The sequence below is a fragment of the Artibeus jamaicensis genome, unplaced genomic scaffold, assembly GCF_021234435.1.
Source record: "Artibeus jamaicensis isolate MK-2021 breed Jamaican fruit bat unplaced genomic scaffold, CSHL_Jam_final contig_1016, whole genome shotgun sequence".
Lineage (NCBI taxonomy): Eukaryota > Metazoa > Chordata > Mammalia > Chiroptera > Phyllostomidae > Artibeus > Artibeus jamaicensis.
Window position 1 is genome coordinate 2901216 of NW_026521195.1, and position 18125 is coordinate 2919340.

An 18125-nucleotide genomic window follows, 5' to 3' on the forward strand; every position below is an offset into this window, starting at 1 on the left:
GCCCCCAGGTGGGACTCGTGCCCTTGTAAGGGGGGAAAGGGACCCAAGCTCACTTGCCGCGGGAAGCAAGCAGCCCTTTGCACGCCGGAGGGGAGCTCCTGCCAGGACCCGGACCCCCGGACACCCCGACCTCAGCCTCCCAGCTGCCAGACGCGTGGGAAACACATTTCTGTGGCTGAAGCGGCCCGGTCTACGGCATTTTGTCTGGGTAGCCTGCGCCGACTGAGCCAGCGCCCCAACAACTGCACAAATACCTAAGAATGAAGACTGTTCTCTGAAACGTGACAGGCAATACGGGGAAAATGGGAAGTTTTTAATGTTCATCCAAAGGGGAATTATTAAATAAGTCATGAGGCATCGTAGTATGGAATGCCATGCGGTTGTTTAAAAGAGCAGGATAAAGCCATAGGCCATATCACAGAGATGTGTCCCCATAACACAGTTTTAAATACAATAAAGCCGAATTGCTGAACACTATTTTTTGTTTCCCCAAAAAGCTCACATTTGTGAGCACACACGTGTGCTCACCGGGGCACAACCTGAAAACCGTCTGGAAATGGTGCTGCCTCCCCGTTCACGGGGGAGACTGGGGTGCGCAAGGGCTGACATGTGAAACCGCACAGCGGCGAGGAGCCGATTCTTCTTTTTATTTTCTGTACCTCCGTGCTGTCTGGACGTTCGTAACAAACACACGCTACTTCTGCAGTTATCTGGGGGTGAGGTGTAACGCACCTCCGTGCGCAGGTTTCCCCTCCCGGCCATTCTGCGCTTTGCTTTCTCGTCCTCCCGAGCTCTCCCCCGGCACAAAATCCTCTGGGAAAGTGTCTCCCAGGAAAGCGGTGGATGGCGGGAGGAGGCAGTCGGGCCCCGTGGCGGGCAGGGAGGATGTGGTGGACAGGGGACGCTGTGGGCTGAGCACGCAGGTTCTGGGACGCCCGAGGGCGGGCTCACAGCGTGGGACAGCAGAACGCGGGAGAGTGGGCGTCTCGGTCAGCTCGGCGGCCCGAAGAAAACACCACCGCCTGGGCGGCTGAAACAGCACACGCTGGTTCTCACGGTCCTGGGCCCGAGAAGCCCAAGGGCGCCCTGTGGCCTGCTGGATGCTGGGAGCCACCTCCCGGCTGCAGCTTACCCACACGGCCTAGAGCAAGGGAGAGGGCGCTGTCTGCTGCCTCTTCCCGCGAGGACGCTGACGCCTGCACCGGGCCCCACCCCGAGGACCTCAGCTGACCCTTACTGCCCCCTAAAGGCCCCATCTCCAAAGACCAAGGACAGAGCACCCCCCTGGGAGTCGTGAATGCCCCAGTGTGTTACCCGGAGTTTCCGTTGCGATCTCGGTTCCTTAAATGAGATACCGGCCCATCTTGGCCATTATGGGTCCAAGTTTCAATACATAACATTTTAAAGCTTAAGAAACCAAACAATATTTTTCAGTGGATTGGCTACAAGCACCAGCAACAGGAGGTTCTGCAGTGTGTTTTTTAAAGTGCATTGGAGCAGGAGAGTGTTGGGAAGGGCTTCCTCACACATGTTCGAGTTCAGCAGCTCCCGCTGGAGCCGGTCTGAGCCCCGTTCCGGGAGAGCGCGCCGTACAGGCTCGCCCGGGGAGGGGCCCTGGCCCCGCCAGGAACCCAGCTGTCTGGGGCACCTCTGGGAGCTGTCGCACAGTTTCTGGGGGGGTCCTGGGAGGAAGTCTCTGTTCCGGCCCAGCCGAGCGGCATCTAGCTCAAGGGTCCCGTGGCGGCCACCTCCCAGAACGGTCTCGCCATGTCCAGCCTCGTCTGACAAAGCCCAGGCTTCCTCTCCCTCTTCTTCACAAGCTCTAAGCAAGTCCAGACTTTCTATCGTCTCTCCTTGGACCCCTGGGCTCACCCACCCACTAGTCACCCTCAAAGATGGTCCCTCCCATTCGACCCCTGCTCCACCACTGCCGAGGAGATATATCTAAGACCCAGCCCTGACCCCAGCTCTCCCCGCTTCACCCTCTGGGTCGCCCATGGCGGTGACATCCAGGTTCCAGAGCCCTCCCGACCCGCCTTTCCGTGCTCGCCACTGCTCCCTCTCCCTCACACTGCCCTGCCCAAGCGCTGCTGAGTGGCTCCTGCTGTCCCTCCTGCCACCCCCGCCTCCGCGTGTAGGGCTCTTCCCCTCTGCCTCCCCAGAGCCGCTGTCACTCCTCCAGAAGCCCCTCTGGACCTCAGGTGGGCAAATGCCCCTTGTCAGGGCATCATGGGCCTCTGCACCCTGACCCTCACCCATCCCGTGCAAGGGGACGTCCCCTTGTACAGAGTTTTCCCTCCGAGAAAGGGGCTCCGTGAATCAGGGGTCGTGCCACCTTCATTGTCACTCCCTGGTGCCCGGAGCAGTCCTGGTTCCCTAATCTGTGTGCGGTCATGGTCCCTGCCCTCACCTCAGTCCCTAACCCAGTCCCTGCCGTCACCCACCTCGCCCCTCTTCTGGTGACACCCCACCTCTCACCGAGAGCCAGAACGGGGAAGCTCCCGGTGCCTTTCCCCTGGCGCTGTGGAGTGGGCATCTCAACTACCCGAGGGACAGCTAGGAGGGAATAGCTAGCCAAATGCGATGGCCAGCCCAGTGCTCGCTGACACCGGCCCTCAGGAGCTGCCCTTTCCTGACCTGTGCGGGGACCACCTCCCCCATTTCCTCCCCGCGGCCCACCTGGTCCACAGCGGGCAATTCCCGTCTCTCTCCCCCTGTCCTCAGTCTCGGTGCAGTACCCATGTGTAGCCATTAACACTTGTATCCATGGAGCGTGCTTACATGAATTCATCCTTCTTTTTAAAAACTAAAATACTGCAGGTGGTGATGGATTTTTTTTTGGTGGGGAGGGGTAGTTACTCTTTTTATGATTCTGTAGCCTGCTCTTTTCCCTTGGCAACATTTTTCAGAGACGTCTCTCTATTACGACATGGAAATCTAGCTTATTCTACCTCAATATTGCCTAGTTCTCTGTGGTGCCACCACAGCTTCTGTTAAGGCAACTGTCTTCCCGTGGACAGACCTTTTGCTGTGAACAAGATTTTGCACGTGCGCTGCTGTGTTCTCTTGCAAGGCGCGTGCCCTCTCTGTCTGTCTCTCTGTCTGCAATAGGAAATTGCTTTGCCAAATGATGGCACATTCCGTTTAAGAGACTGTCAAATTGCCAGAAGACTATGAGGACCCATTTCCTCATACCCCTGACAATTCTTACTATTGTCAAATTTTATAATTTGCAAAACTTAAATGTTTGGCTTGTTTTTGCTTTGGCTTTCTTTGTTTGAGGCTTTCGCATTTTCCTAGTGAAAATGGGCATCTTTTTCACTTTTATATTTACGTATAAAATGCCTATTTTATATAAAATAGAATGAGCATAAATAAATATCAAATAAAAGTCTTTATTTTCTTATTTTATTACCCATTCAAATTTTGTTTGACCTTTTTTATTAGGGTGTCTGTCTCCTTTTGGCTGACTTACAGAAGTTCATTTGGACTCTCATTTTCAATTTCCTCATCATGTTTACGACATGCAGTACACATTACCGTTGATGAAACATGACTTTAACATTTTTATATGGCATGTATTTTTCACAGCATTTCCCCTGCTTCCCTGTCTCTGGGGCATTTTCACGCCCATATTCTCACTTGCAGAGTATCCACTGGCTGGCGCCAAACCACACACCCTCCTGACGGGGCTGCTCCTTCCGCCCCAGGCTTGCTCCCCAGTTGGCCCCCTCAGGCCCCGTCCCACCAGGACCGCTGCCCCCCCGCCCTCCCCCCACTCTGTTCCCATCCACCCTCACAGCCTCCTCCCACTCCCAAGTCCTGGCTCTGGGTGAGAGAAGTCCAGGGGGCCATCCTGACCCAGCCACCCACGGGCAGAAACCCGAGCGGCAGCCCTGGGGCCTCGCCGGCAGGGGCTCAGTGTGCTTCCTGGACGGCCCTGGAAAGTGCATCTCTGGAGTTTCCCAGCAGAGCCATTAGCAGGAGTGGGTGGCAGGAGGGACCCAAAGCCTCTTGCCAGAATCCGTCACGGCCCGGACAGCTTTTGGACACTGTTGCCTGCCAGGGTGGCGCTCAGCCGCCCCCACGCAAAAGAATACACCCCAGGAGCAAGACCACTCGCCCTCCCAGGGCCAGGGCGAAGCTCCCTGCCACCCCCGAGGGCCTGGCAGGTCCGAGGGGTCACCCACTCCTCCAGAGCCCTGCCAGCTTCCAAGCAGCACTTGGCCACCGGGAGCGACTTCCTCTCCGTCAGACCTCCCCGTTTGTCAGAAAACAACTGGACCCTGAGACTTGCAAGCCTTAAACCAAAAGGGGTTTAGCGTCCTCACTTCCAGGGTACCTGCAGGTAGGGAGCCCAGAGCCGGTGCAGCGCCTCAACCTCGCCTATGGCGCCAGGCCCTCTCCCCGGCCCCACCCTTATCAGTCGGCTCCGTGGTCATTGTCACACAAGCTCACAGGAGTTCCAGGGGAGGGGTCAGAAGGCTGAGGAGATGGAGGAGGCCAAAGGAGCCCAGGATCTCTGCGTAGGGAGTCCAGGGGCCTGGTGTAGATCATGCTCCAGAGCCCTGGTCCAGGGCAACAGGAGTCCAGAGCCGCTGCAGGGCAGTTGGTTTGGGCCTGTTGGGCTGGGGGCGGGGGGGGGGGAGCGGCCCACCCTCCAGAGACCAAGGAATCCCTGCCGCTCTCTAAACCACCGAGGCAACCGGGCAGGGAGTGAGGGAGAGGAGGTGTCATGGGTGGGGAAGAGCCAGAGCACGCCACACGGAGAAGTCTGCTGGGTCGGGAGTTGAAAGTCACTGGCGGTCCCATCACGGCTCCCGTCAGGCAAGACAGAGGGTGGAAGGACTGATGAGGGTGCGCAAGGGGAGGAGCGGGGGGGGGGGGGGGTGTTGCCAGATGGTGAAGGTGGGAATCCGTGAGTGAGTGTGGCTTCCTCTCGCAGGCAGACAGAGAGCGCACCTTCTCCTCCGCGTTCCAGGTGCTCAGCCGGCCCAGACACTCCCTGCAGCGTACGACCCCGGGTACACCCCAAATTAGGTGTTGCACCAGAGGGCCCCTAAGGGTACCACGCAGACAACTTGTCTCTAAAAACAGAAGCACCCACAGGGGCCTGTTTGGAGGGTTCGGGGTGCAGGAAAAGAAATGTGAGTTCGGCTGCCGCCTCCCTCCACATTGTGGGCATCCACTGAGCCTCTGTCCTGGGCCGGACACGGGGCCTGTGTCTTCATGCATCCTGCCAAGGCCAGGATGTCGGTAACAGTGTCCCCACGTCACAGAGACCGCAGGGGACACTCTTACTGACACTGTTCCCGGTCCCGTCCGAGCGGGCGTCCGTGCAGAGCCCTGCAGTGAGTCCTGCTGCGAGGCCGCCCTGTGTGAGTGGCTGGTCCTGCACAGCTTTGTGCGGAGGGAGCAGGGTCCCCCAGCGGGTCCTGCTGAGCCGTCGAAGCTCGGTGTCCCCTGGGGACATGCTCCTCTCTCCCCTCACCCCTGCGGTAAAGGTGATGCTGCTGCTGGGGTGGGGTGGGGGGGCAGGAGGCTGCGGAGGGGCTCAGTCCAGGCAGCGCTCGGCCCCGAGCTTCTCGAAGAAGGCAAATGCTGTTTTCGTCCTTGGAAGAAGGAAAGGCACTGACTTGCGCTGGACCCGAGGAAGCACTTCCCGGGCGGTGGGTTTCACACTAGCTCTTTGTGGGGATTTACAAACTTATAAGAAAGAGACACCAGGTAGTCAGGGGTGCGTCTCGTCCTCTGTGAAACTCTGCAGCGATTCCATGGAAACGTGCTTTATCATTTCTAAAGGACGCCCCTCCAGGAAAACCAGACCTTTCGACACACAAGCGCAGCTACGCTGTCAATTCACAGAAAACACTCTATAGAACACCCCGTGCCCCAGCCTGTCCCCTCCCATTAGGAAGGCCACAAGCCACCAGCGGACCCCACTGCAATGCATAGGGTTGTGTAAAGTGAGACTCTCTCCCTCCAGGTAGGGAACAAAGAACATACAGCTCCTTGAAGTTTTGGGAAGGAATGTATTGATCTTGCAGGACCAACAAAGCTCTGGGGAAGGTGATACCTGAGCGGTGGCAGCAGCAGCAGCAGCAGCACCATGAGCAGAGTCCAGAAGAACGAACAGCGCTGGCTGCCCCGGCCTGCCCCGCCCCCCCGCCTGCCTGCCCTCCCCACCTTCTCCCTCGCTTGGCCCCGAAATGAGGAGGGTGGAGCAGAGGGGCGAGCCAGACGCAGAGCGGGCCTTGGGCCACCGACTTCCAGGGACAGCGCTAAGCCTTTGGCATCCAGGGGGTGCTAGACCCAAGCCCCGGGGTTCCAGCTGGCCTTCTGGCACAAGGCTTAGCTGGTTTTCTGAAGGCCAGAGGGTCTCGGCAAGGTGACAAGAGAGCCAGGTGGCTCTGCCCGCAGAGATGGGGGCACTGCAAAGGCTGGCCCGTGTCTCGCTGGAGCCCCTCCACCGCCACTGAGGGGGCTCCCGCTGACGGCTCTGCAGTCACACACCTGAGCCTGCAGTGGAGACACCATTTCAGGAAAAGAAGATACAGAATTCTTGCAAGTTTTGGGTGCCACCTGGGCTCCCTCCTTTTCCTCTTTCCCTGTCGTCTCCATCCGCCGCACCTGTGCAAACCTCTGGCCTCCCAGCTCTCCTGTCCACCTTTCTCTCCTTCAAGAACACCTTCCCTGGGGAGGGGACCCTGGGCCGTGCACACAAATGGGTTGGAATCCCGACCCCCCGGTGTGGGGGAAGGACAGTCACCGCGCCATGCTGGGCCTCGCCTTCCTCCTTTATAAAGAGCAGAGAGGGTGCCACCGACGACCCGTGACGGAATTGCAGGGTATTCTGGGAAAAGACGGTGGCCGAGTCTTTCCGGGTAGGGCTTGATGTCAGGGCAGCCGCGTCACCTCCAGCAGCACTTGCTCCCTTCTTGGCTCCCTCCGGTCACACGGGGACGTCTTGCACGCCTGTCCTCAAGCACGTGGGAGAGACGGGGCTGCCGCTGTGTGCACTCGCCACCTCCCTCTGCTGTGCACCTATGAGAGCAGCGGGGTGTCCACCCCGTGGTTCAGCCTGTCGCTGTGGGCTGACCTGGCCTAATGTCCACAACCGGTGCGGCAGCAACCCCAGCCGCCACCGGGCATGCACGCTTCACTCGGCACCGGGCGGGCTGCGTGTGACAGGAACACTCGAGGAAGCCAGGGCTCAACTCCAAACCGTGGCACGTGACAGGGGCAGGCTGGTGGGGAAGAGCTGGAGAACGAGGGTCCGAGAGGAGCCCACACCCCTGAGTGACAGGAAGGGTTACTTTGTATGCTCGTCCATGTTCGATTGCCAGCAAGGACGACATAGTAAGGGAAAAGAAACAAATGACACAATCAGAACAAAATGCAGGAACGAGCACATTTCCTCTGTGTGTGCCCCTACCTTGTCAGCTGGACAATTTAGACACCATGAAGACGGGGGCTGGGGACAGTTGGGTTTGGCCCAGGTGGCCATCAGTGGAGTATCAGTACCTGGCCTGATAGCAACATTGAGTGGAGTTTAGAAATGTCAGCCCCGCAGAGGAAGTTTCCTAGGCAGACATCCAGATCATCGGCCGTGTCAGTAATCCGCGGGCACAAACTCTTCAGGAGAACATGGGCTAAAAGTGTAAAATTACATAAACATGGAGAACCTCCTGAGTGGAAAAGACTGCGTTGCAAACTACCCTCATTCCAGGCAAAGGCCATAAAAAGCCCAAGGTTGAAAAATTGCTCGCAGGGCGGGAGGTGTGCCCGAGAGCCTGTAACAAGGTGAACAGCCGAATGCGCATGGATCGGAACAAGTGATTGCCCGCAGACCCCAGGAGGAGTTCTCGAGCTCACGCCAGCATAAGACAAATAAAGGAGAAGAGCGTTCTTCCTTAGTAAATGCCAACTCATAAGTGCAGAATAAAGGTGTACATTCCACAGGGTTGATACTCACACTGATCGTGCAAAAGCAGCAAGAGCTCGAGACCCGGTGCCCCCCCCACAAACACACGCCCCGTGGAGCCCATCAGCTGAAGGGCTAACGTGGGACCTACTTTAGGGGGCTTCCCCCCTAAAGTAGCAACATTTTCAATGCCCCGGGGGCCACACCAGGCGTTCAGTATGTAAAATACCACCGCTGGGTGGTGGGACTTTGTCCTGATTATTGTTCATGTTACCCTCGGAGCTGTTAGTATTTTCTTTGGTCCTGGGAGTTCTGGGTTTCACAGTCAAGGGAACAGGTGGGCGCCGCCCCCTTCTATTGTGCTGGCCCCCACCTGGAGGTCTCCCCCTTCAGTCTAGGAAATCACACCCGGCCTCTTCTACCAGAAGGCTGGCTCTGATTTTGATACATATCCAGCTCCAGACGGATTATAAATTCCTTCCTCAGGGAACGTGCCCGAGACTGCCAAGTCCACTGACTGCCAGCCTCCTTCCAGAAAACTCCGTGCACAATTAGGCAGAAAGCATGGCCCCCCCAGGCCACCTCGCCCCGCCCTGTCCTTCCTGAGCCAGCACAGGCTGTCCCCCGACTCCCTTTCCTTCCTTCCATAGCTCCCCCCACATCACCAGCGTGACTCGGGGGCTTGTGCTCCTTGGTGGCCTCTGTGGTTTACGTCTTCTTCTGACACACAGATGCTCACCTGCTACTTTTGTCTTCCAGAATCTGCACGCAGCTGTCCTTTGCGTCCAGAATACTGGCCATGGGGTTTGAAGCTCTCTAGAAAGTCTCCCCAGGCTGGTTTCTAGATGCGTGTGGCAATGTCTGCCATCACCAGTGCCACCTCTCACCACCGCCTGCCTGGCTGCTCAGCCCCAGCGGCTGCTGGCTCTGCCCGGGATGACCTTCATCGCCATCCATCCTGTAGGGTTCACTGCCACAGCACAGAGGCGAACGGCCTCCAGCACGCCGAACTACCCTCTTCCTTAGCCACGCTCCCACTGACTTCTGCCTGCACAGCTCTTGCCTGGGTCCCCTCAGGTCCCAGTCTCCCCGTAGGTTGTGAGCTTTGGCAGGCGACAAACCACCTGGCCACTGGCCTGACAGTCTGCATGTTACATAATATCTGTCGTGTAATTGGAGACGAGGGAAGGAGAGTTTGTCCTGTGAGTACCTCTGCCTGGGGAGAACAGAATCCTGCGTATTGTTTACAGCCGAGGCAGAATTCTGTGTTGGGTCTGCCGAAACTTGCATCTGGGGATATCAGAACACCAGCGGGGCAGAGCGGGAACAGTCAGAGCCACTTCGTTCTGGTTTTTCCACCGGGTGTGACAGCGGAGCCGCCTCCTTTCTGAACAGGACCCCTGTTCCGGGCTCGCGGAGGAGGACCAGGCAAAGGGCCCTCTCCACGTCTCACTAAGATGGGAAAAACAGGAGGCCGCCCACGCTGCCCACCCACTGCTAGAACCAGGCCACTGTCCGCCGCCCTGGTGGTTGCAAATGGTTTCAGCCCCGGAACTCGGGGGCCAGCGTGTCGTCAGTCAGTCTCCCAGACCCACTGCCCCCCCACCCCCGAGAGGGGGGGAGCGCTTGGCCAGGCTCTGAGCCACATCCGCCCAGGGCCGTGCCCCAAGATGGGAAGAAGGGAAAGCACTTTTTTAAAAGAGATTTTTATTCATTTATTTTTAGAGAGAGGAGCAGGGAGGGAGAAAGAGAGGGAGAGAAACATCAGTCTGTGGCTGCCTCTCCCATGCCCCCTACTGGCGAACTGGCCTGCAACCCAGGCATGTGCCCTGACTGGGAATCGATCAGGCAACCCCCTGGTTCACAGGCATGCACTCAGTCCACTGAGCCACACCAGCCAAGGCAAGGCAAAGCACTTCACATGCCCATTGTTTTTGTCTAAGTTTGATGGCGAGTGAGTAAAAGGCCCACCGATCACCTTCTCTCTCCATGAAAAGTGTTTATCAGCTCCCCAACAAGCAGGCACAGGGGAAAGAATTGGGTATTTTCTCCCCCTACCAGCCCCACGCTTCGCAGGCCTGCTGACCTCGCCTCCTGCGCTCCCCAAGGCTGCAGTGAAGGGAAACCGCCAGGGAGTCCAGATCTTCCCGGAGCAGCAGGGCCAGTCACACGTGAGGCTCCGTGAAAGACTGAAATAGTTAAAGAGGAAAACACTGGGGGGCATAAATCTAACCTCTGCTACCGGCATTCCAATACCTTTGTTTTTTTAAAGTCAAAATAGTGGAATATTTTAATAATTACATTAGCAATTATTTTATTTATTTTCTTTGGTATGAGAAAATAGTGGAACTCTTAAAAGAGAAAGTGAAATTTTAAATAGGCCCATTTTCTTTTTTTATTATAAAAATGATGCATGTAGAAAAAACACAATTAAAAAAAACTTAGAGATTTTCTTTTAATTTAAATAAAATGTTGAATCAGCCATCAAGGAGGGGCCCCTGCCTTTTCCCTCCCGTTGTACCTGCCCTGCTCAGCACGCAGCTCCCGCCCCTTAATCTAAGATGCTCCTTCTAATTCCAGTCCCAACAGCCACATTCCAGGCGGGAGGGAGACAAAGGCAGGAAAGGCGTGTGCCCATAAGAACACTTCTCGGAAGTCGAGTCCGGGCTTCACTTGCATCCCATCGGTATGACGCACACCCACGCCTCACCTCGCCGTGGCGGGGGCCCTGGGGAATGCAGTCTGTTCCAGGGGCCACGTGCCCAGCTGAAAATCCCGACTTTGTTTACTGCAGACAAATAGCAGAGCAGGCGGTGGTACTGCTGACAGCCTTTGGCGGAGGGTGTGAACTCCTCGGAGAACCCTTGTGGGGCCAGCAAAGGGCTGGATGCGAAGACCCAAGTGGGGCACTGGAATCACTGCATCTGCGGCCCAGGAGGCACAGGTCAGGGCGTGCGGAGGCGTGGCTGCTGGGAACACCAGAGTGTGTGGCATGTTTCCTTGCAGGGGGTCAGGCACAGGTGCAAGGAAAGAGTCACTCATCCATGCTTGCGTGGAGAGATCTCTCCATGCCTGGCCACAGTGTGGGGAGACAAGTGCGGAGACCGTCTGCAGCCCACGTTGTCCACGCTTCTGGTTGGACCTGGAGTTTCCAGGCCTGGAAGGAGTTCCAGCAGCACTACCCAGAACTGCCGACAGAGGGCAGTGTGAGTGCCCACCGGCTCCGCCCCACCTCCCTGCGGATTAGGGCAAGCAGGCACCATTCAGAACACTTTCTCAGCTCGTTGCCATGAACACAGACGTGAGTGGAAGAGTCCCTAGAAACTGGGGGATGGTCTTCTTTGGCGGCCACCCTCCAGAGCTATTGCCCATGTTTATCTTCCATGGGTCCTTCCTAGTCTCCTGCCGGAAGCCAGTGAGCTCCCGTTACTTGAGGTCTGAGAAGATGGACTCTTGACTGGAGAATTTGTTGGGTGCTGGGCAGAGCATCCCAGCAGAAATAACAACGTGAGTAAAGACAGGGGGTGAGGAAGGTGAAGCCCAAAGTCAGGGATCAGGAGCAAAGCAAGGTCGCAGGGTGGAGCCAAGGCAAGTGTGGAGAGACCTAAGGCCCAGCAGAAAAACATCGTCTCCATTCAGGTGCCAGCTCCTGTCACCTGACAACAGCTGCCTAGCCCGGCTCCCCTTCCTGGGGCACTGTGGAGGGCACCTTGATTCTCCAGTGATGTTTGCCCCCCAGGTGCAGAATGGAAGAGGCAAGAAAGGGGCACAGATCTGTAGCCACAGAGGAAGGGCCTTGGGGGACTGGTCTCACGCATGAGGACTCAGGGGGCAGGGGCCACTCTTGCTTGACAACTAAGCTGAAACACCCACTTTTCAGGTTGCCCGGAGGAGGGGTGTGAGGAATAGAAAGCCTGGGAATGTCTTGCCCCAGGAAGAGCCCTGAAGAGCTGGGGCAGATGGGGCAGGTGCAGGAGAGACGGGGCAGGGGGATGCGGGCTGGGAGGGGAGGGCTTTCGGCAGTTCACCTGGACAGCGACGATGGTAGTGACAGAAAGCAAGGCTGCCTGGAGGGGCTGTCAGGACGGAGCAGAGGGACACGGGGAAGAGGGACACGGGGAAGAAAGGAGAGTTTCTGGCTTCGCTCCTGCTCCTCTCCCCTTTCCACCCACTGTGGTTCCAGCCCAGCTTCAAACCTTGCTGACCTTCAGCCTCTGGAAGGCAGCTTTGCTATTCCAGTTTGCTGGGCTTTCTGCGGAAGATTTTTAAGCCACGCTGGGATCTGGCCAATGGCAGTGTCCCCACTACATTCTCCAAGTGTTCTTTTCCGAAGCTGGTGTTCCCGCACGAGGCCCATGAAATTCCGTGTGTTCCTGGAGGCTCCCTCCCGCCCGAGGGTAAAGCAACTGTCACTGCCCCACCAGGTCCCCGAGTCCTGCCCCCAGGGCCTGTGGGCCCTGACCCAGCCCACCTCTCAGAGATCTCAGGGACTCCCGCAGACCGCGTCCTCCTGGTGGCCGCCCGGGGCTGCTCAGCCCTCCTCGAGGCCATATTCACAACAGACCCCCCACTTCATAGCGGGACTTCAGAAATACAACAGTGTGAAGCTTTCACATTCCAATTTCCCCCATACATCAAAAAAAAATCTCAGAGATGCAACAGTGGCTTCAAAGGTGTAGCCGCCTATCACCAGGCGTTAACCCAGCTCCCTGACGTGGGCAGTGCCTGGGAAGGACAGTAAAGATGCCTTCAAAGTGATTTTTTTTTTTCAGATGAAAAGGTGAACGAAAAGCCCTGGCTTTTGGTGGAAGCTCCTCTGGTGGGGAAAGCCCATCTAGTGCTTCCCGCCCTGAGTACACGTTTCCGCTGCGACAGCCTCCCAACCTTGGGCCACGTGCCCTGCTTTGCTGTCAGTTCTAACGTCGGCCTGCGGACGCCGAGCGCACCCAGCGGCAACCAGTGAGAATGGCAGCCCACTGGCCTGTTTACTCACTTACTTGTTTCACGTGAAGCTTCCGCCCAAGGGCGCGATGGAAAAAGCTGCCCCCCAAGTTCTGACGCCTCACTGGCAACTCTCGGCCACATGTTCTCGAGTTCCCACAACGGGGGTCAGGGGACCAAACCTCTGACCGCTGAACACCGACGTTGTTCACGTCCGAGTTGCACACCTCGCCCAGTCGTGGCCCACCTGGGTCAAGGACCAAGTAGGGGCCCACGTTCCAGGTGCCCGGCCTCTGCTTTTATCCTGACCCCAAGTCCAGGGGACTGGCTGTCTCCGACCCAGCCTCGTGGCCGAAGGACCTCACTGGGAGACAAGTGCTGCTCCTTCTGTTTATCCTTCTCGGGTCGGCGCTGACTTCCACCGCGTGTGTTTCGTTCCCACCGCAGCCCCACCCGGCAGCCTCGTCATCGCCCAGTCTCACCCGCTCCGCCTGCAGCACTGACCCGCTAGCGCTGCACAGAACCACGTGTGTTCGTTTCAACGCCATAACGTGAGGGCAGTGGATTGTTCCGAAAGGGAACGAGTCCAGTTCTTGCCACCTCTTCTCGTCTCAGACCCAACGGCGGTGCGTTTCTGCGCCTGGATAACCACACGGGCGGAGCTATCCAGGGGCATCCTTGCACTCAGCCAGCGCCGACTCTGGTCTCAGTCTGTTTTTTCCACGAGGGTCCCCTGCAGCAGGTGCGTCTGTTTGCACATTAGACTGCAGCAGAATGTTTCATATTCTTTCAAAAAGCCAACGCCTTTAAATACTTACAATCTGTGGATGCAAGATCCTTGTATTGTATTTTATTCAATATTCATGCCCTCTTAATAATGCCTGGACCAGACACCCAAGTTCTTAGAAACACCAGCAGGTAAATGGTGCCCTCTGCTGGTGGACTGTGGTATGCACAACACCAAGGGTCAGACTGCTTAATCCTAGATTCCGAAATGGCAGCAAGTCGTAAACTCAGGCCTAAACTCCAAGGAGAAGAAGCTGAATTCCAGCCCCACCTCTTCTTGTAAGTGACTTCCTGGAGTCATACAAGTGCTGCCCCCTCCTGGGCCTCCGTGGTGAGCTCCAGGATGAAGAGTTTGAGCAGAGGGTTCCCCCCTCCCCCGACACACACACACACACACACACACACACACACACACACACACGCCTCCCCACCGGCAGTGGCTTCCCAGGTGTCTTGCCACAGTTTGGAAACTAGAGTCTTTCACACGTGGAGTGGAGGCAATAAAACCCCCCAAACCCTGTGACTTCATCTGAGACAGGGGAGGAACCCGGGACGAAAGGGACAGAGCCTGCTGAAAGTTTTGAATGCGTGTGACAGCATGTGGCCATGTTCCTGGTGGCCTGTGTCCTTGCAGGCAGTGAGCCACCCCTTTGCCGCGCTCTTCCATTTTTTCCCTTGCAGGTGTGCAAGCTGTGTGTTGTAGCAGCAGACTTACTGCAGGTGTGGGCCACGGTCAAGGGGTCCCATAGACCCGGTTGGTGCGTCGCCGATGTGACCTGGGCCACAGCCCGGTGCCAGCTCAGCTTCCTCCACGAACCAGCCGTGTCCCTAGTCCCCACCTCCACAAGGCTGAAAAACTAGGGGTTTTGCTGAGGACCAAACAAGACAATGAACTGGCAACTGCTTCGGGAGCCCTGAAGAACTCTTACAGACGAGGGACTAGAATTGTAACTTGGGGTGTAATGGTGAGAGGCTTGGGTAAAACCAAACCAAGCCCACGCAGTATTTCTCTATGAAATATTGTCGCACCACAGTGTTTGGGGGGCAGCGGATATTTTGAGCAACAAACCATGTGCCACCAGAGGTGAGGTTGGCATGCTGTTCGAAGTAAAATCTATTCTGTTTGGAAATACTGCAAATGGGAGAGGCAATCAGATGGGCAGAGACAGCTGTCACATTTACACACAGGTAAAGTGGTCAAGGCCAAGCCATAGGTTATCTTTTTAAAGCCTGCAGTTGTTTTTGTTTCTGTTTTGTTCACCTGCTGCTGCAGAATCCGAGTGAATAGCCCCACCTAACACAATTTCCCATAAGCTTTTGCTCTTCCAAAGCCGTCATTTCCAGCACTCCAGAACCCCTTTTCATGAGATGACTTCATTCAGACAGATAATTTTTTTTTTGTTTCAGTATTCCGGCTGCAAACAACTAGAGTGCCTGCTAAGGACAATTAAAGGCCTTGGCTCTCCTGCTCTGTCACCGAGGCTCTGAGCCGTGCCCAGTGCCAACACACAGGGGAAATCAAGCAATGATGGGTTTTTCTGTGCAGTGGGGTTAAAACCCGGAGGCGGCTCCAAGGCCCTGGATATCCCTGCCCCCTCCCCGCCACTGCCCAGCTGGTCCACCCGTCACCCTTCCCAGCTCCAGTTCCTGGTTCTGGGGAACGCAGGTCAGGGGCAGGCTCACACCAAGTCCTCCCAGCCCTGGGCTTCTATTCCGAACACCTGTGTGCAAAGGACATGAAGTGGTTTTTACTGGGCGGCAACGGCAACCGAACTTTCCTAAGAGATTGTGGGTAGCCAATAAGACCCGCAGCCTCTCCATCGCCACACAAATGAAGGCCCTCCATTCAATTTTCTTTTCCCAGTGAACATCTTGGTGGGAAAGCGCATTGCCACAGCCACTGCGGAATCTGCCTAGGACTGGAATGAAAGAACCACAGGACAACAATGGAAGGAAATACGGCTGTGTTTCTTGGAAAGGCCTTCACTACGATTTTGTTTTCATGTCGACTAGTTGTCCAGCCCCATGAAAATTATTTCACCTCCGTGGGCCTTGGTTTCCTCATCTGGGAAAGCAGGAAGCTGGGCGAGATGGAGCAAGTCAGAGAACTGCTTTCCAAGCCCAGCTCCGCCCTCAACCACCCTGCTGCCTCTGGGCGTATCCCTGTGCCTCTTCAAATGGGACTGTCACCGCCAGAGTCATTCAGATATTAGCGACCTCCCATGTTCGATTAGGTAGGGCTATTCACTTGGATTCTGCAGCAGCAGGTTAAAAAGTCATGTACAGCTAAGTCAGCTGAACCTCATTCTCCAAAGTCCCTTCCAGATGGGACTTCTCCTTCGTTCACTCACTCACTCACTCATTCCTGAAATATTTTGAATGCCTACTATGTGCCCCGCCCTGTGCGAGGCCACTCAAGTAATCATCTGCACAAACACAACACCGGCCCTCATGGTGTGGTGGGTCACGGGGAAGAAACGCAATTAAATGACCACACGAATGTTTTGCTGACCCGTAACGCAACCTCTTTCCCGCCATGCTCTTCCCTCCCCACCCAGGCCACGCCCTCGCTGCCTCTCCACAGTGCTGCGTGTAGGCGGAGGAGTCTCTTACCACAGAGGTCACGTTCAGTTTCTGGGGAACTGTGACAACAAAAAGCACGTGGACTTTAGCCATTTTTATGATTGCTTGTAAATTCCCCTGAGGCGGTCCACCCCTTAGGGCCTGGGCCCAGGAGGGACCAGTCCCTACACACGGGGTTCCCACGCCTTTCTGTGTTTCCCGCGTCTCCAGCTCGGTCCACACCTCCTCGCCTCTGTCAGGAGGGTATCTCTTTACTGTGGAGAATCCACCAGTGCTCAGAACTCCTAGCTCAGCCCCAGTCCCCTCTCCCGCGCAAACACCTGCTGGCCCCCAGGGGCCCTTGCTGAAGCTCTGGGCTGTTGAGAGGTTCGAGTCCCCTCAGTTCATCCAAGCCCTTCAGGACTTACAGGCCTCTGGATTCTCTGGCCTCTCAAGAAAAATGAGAGAGAGACAGTGGCACTTCCCAGACACACTAGATGTGGGCGAAACGTAGGCCAGGACCTCTGCTGTTCCCTTCATCTGCTAACTCTGGCTTTATGTGTTCTCCTTTTTCTAGTTTCTTGAAGTGTAAAGTTAGGTAGATCATTTTTGAGATCTAGTGAGAGGCATTTATCACTATCAACTTCCCTCTAAGAACTCTTGGGTTGCATTCCTTAAAGTCTGGTATGTTGTCCTTCCATTTTCTTTTCTTTCTTTCTTTTTTATCTTCACCAGAGGACATAATTATTGATTTTTAGAGCGAGGGGAAAGGGGGGAGAATGAAAGGGAGAGAAACATCAATGAGAGAGAAATGCCCACTGGTTGCCTCTCACGTGGGCCCCAACCAGGGCCAGAGACGGAACGTGCAACCTAGGCATGTGCCTTAAAAAACCTGTGACTTTTTAGTTTACAGGACAATGCTCCAACCAAGTGAGCCATACCAGCCAGGGTTGTATTTCCACGTTCATTTGTCTCAAGGTGTGTTTTATTTGCCTATTGATTTCTTCTTTGATCCTTCCCCGCCCCCTCATCTGTAGCTCATGTAAAATTCTTTTTTAAAAACTTAGTCTCTTTCTTCCCCAAACTTATTGTACAATAGAGCCCTGTCACCTACAGGATGGTAGTCACGTGGCCTCTCCACCCAGCCCCGCTGCTGCTGGTTCCGACAGCATACCCCCGACCCCAGCCTTTGGCTGGCTAGCATGTGGCTGAATAAACCCTTTTATTTTTTTATTTTTTTTATTTTCAGAAAAGCTTTTTGGCTGGGAAGGTTTTTTGTTTAACACTCCTAAGGCAGGTGAGCATCCAGGGCATGAAAATGTGAAAACAGTGAGGAAATTTCCTTCACTGAGGGTGGGAGAAAGAGGATCCCCAGGGCAAAGAATGAAGCAGGGCCTCCCTAGCAGATATCCTGTTGTAACTCAGAGTGTTACCGAACAAGAGGTCCGGGGGGGGGGGGGGGGGGGGGGCAATACAATATTTGGCCCACCTAGGGATGCCAAAAACTGCTACACAACAGGGGCCCCTTCCAAGGACAAAATACTAATATCTACTGGGCTCTTCTGTCTGCCGCCAATTGGAAAGACATCTCTCAATGCCAGAGATTTGTGAAAAGGAAACGAAATGTTTATTTAATGCTATTCAGGCCTAACGCCTCTACTGAAATATCAAAGTCCTTTAGGGTACACACCTACACTCACACAGTGCTCCCTTCCCCACTGTCCCAACTCCGGATACCGTAAATCAGGACAAGAGCACACGTCTATGCTTTAGGCCACTGGTATCGTCAGCTATGTCAGGCAGGATCTCTCGTTAATCCAAAGTACTGTGGTACCCTCTCATGGTCCACTGGCAAGAGTTCTTTGTACCCAGTTCCAGTCAAAGTCTCTCCTGCTTTCCAGGCCACGCAGCC